Source organism: Sinocyclocheilus rhinocerous, unplaced genomic scaffold (assembly GCF_001515625.1).
Source record: "Sinocyclocheilus rhinocerous isolate Xijiao unplaced genomic scaffold, SAMN03320098_v1.1 scaffold1539, whole genome shotgun sequence".
Taxonomy (NCBI): Eukaryota; Metazoa; Chordata; class Actinopteri; order Cypriniformes; family Cyprinidae; genus Sinocyclocheilus; species Sinocyclocheilus rhinocerous.
The window spans coordinates 38,884-40,676 of record NW_015662173.1 but is presented as its reverse complement, the minus strand read 5'-3'; positions in this window follow the sequence as shown (position 1 = coordinate 40,676).

Here is a 1,793-nt window from a genome sequence, read left to right as displayed (position 1 = left end):
AATACTGTTCCATCATTAATGAATAACTACACAAGAACATAAGTAAAGCAATATTTGCACTCTAGTATCTACTAGTAACTAACAAGAAACTCTGAATAATGAATTAGTAATTAGTTGAATGTGGTAGTTCGCTAATAGCTAATCAGTAACTACTATTTTTTCAAACCTCCCCAAGAACTACTAAGAACTACTGTATACAGGTTGATAATTAAGAGGAATAATGCATAATATATAATTAATTCTAAAGTGGTAAGTCATGGTAACCCACTAGTAATGACTCAAGCATTACCAACATCTTCAGAAGGAATTACTAATTATTTAGATCAGTATACTAAAGTGAATAACATGATAATTCTCTTGTAATGACTGAAATCATTGTAAGCTTTTGAGGGTTTTGTAAAGTATTGGATAGTAATTATTCAGGTGTTACTACATCCTTCTAAAATAATTACTACAGTTTTTGCCTATTGCTTGAACACTTTTTGCAAAACTTCGGCTCATTGTGTCAAAACTTTACAGACAAGCACACAAGACAACACTGGGAAATAAACCATTCACATCTATGTCGAATTGAAACTCTGCTATCAAAACCTAACAATCCTTTGTCAAAATGTCACTCTGATGACAAAATGATACACACTTGCATCCCTCTGCCTCTGCCTCTAGCTCTCCCTGCTTGCAAAGTTCTCAAAATGGCTCAACTGAGGCCTATTTGTGGTTGGCTGATCGGTGATCAGTTTTGTAAGTAAGTGTTTTCAGGTGTGTGTCTAAGTGTTTTCAATCACCCAATGTGTTTTGTATTTTGAATAGATGTGTTTTCCCAATGGTACCCTGAGATTTCATTTTTGAACTAAGTGTCTTATGTATGAAATAGTGTGTAGTGTGCAGGAGCAAGTGTGTTGCAGAATTGCAACTGAAGTGCAAAGCAGCGCTTTTGTTTAAGGTATGGTTACACTGTGCTTAAGGTATAGTAACAAAAGCTTCAAGTTTTGTTACTTTGGTCTAAGCATGTGTCTATAGTGTTCAAGCAATAGGCAAAAACTGTAATTATTTGGATCAGTAAAGTGAAGTGATACTGATCCAAGTAATTAGTATTTCCTTTAGAAGAATTTGGTAACACTTGAGTCATTACTAGTTGGTTACCATGATCTTCACTTTAGAATTAATTATACATAATGCATAATTCATATTAATTATGAACCTGTATACAGTAGTAGTAGTTCTCCAGGTTATATGAAAAATATTGATTAGCTAATAGTAAACTACCAGTTTCACCTGAGCGCTATTACTTACTAAATCGTTAATCAGAGTTTCTTGTTAGTTAACCCCTTAACTGTCACTCACATTTTTGAACATAGACGTGAAAGTGCACGATCCAAACTTACATTTTTATAATTCATGAACGAAAACATTTTGTAACATGATATTGATGTACCTTTTTCCTGGTAATGCAATGTTTGATTTTAAAATGGGTTTCAAAGGATGACTTTTGAGATTTAAAGTTTTCAATGATAGAGAAAAAGGCAACAAAGAAGACTTTTGTTGACAAAGGTCAGAACTCCTCTTACGATGTAGATTTTTTGAGGTGCACTCTTGTCAAAAATCAATCTATTACTTTTCCTACATAATTTTTAACAAAAACATTGGTAAAATATCTATGTAGGAGTCTTAGACCTTTCCAACGATATATAGTGAAGTGAAGTGAAAGTGAAAGTGACATGTGGCCAAGGAATTAGTGCTCTGCATTTATCCCATCCAAAGTGCACACACACAGCAGTGAACACACACACACA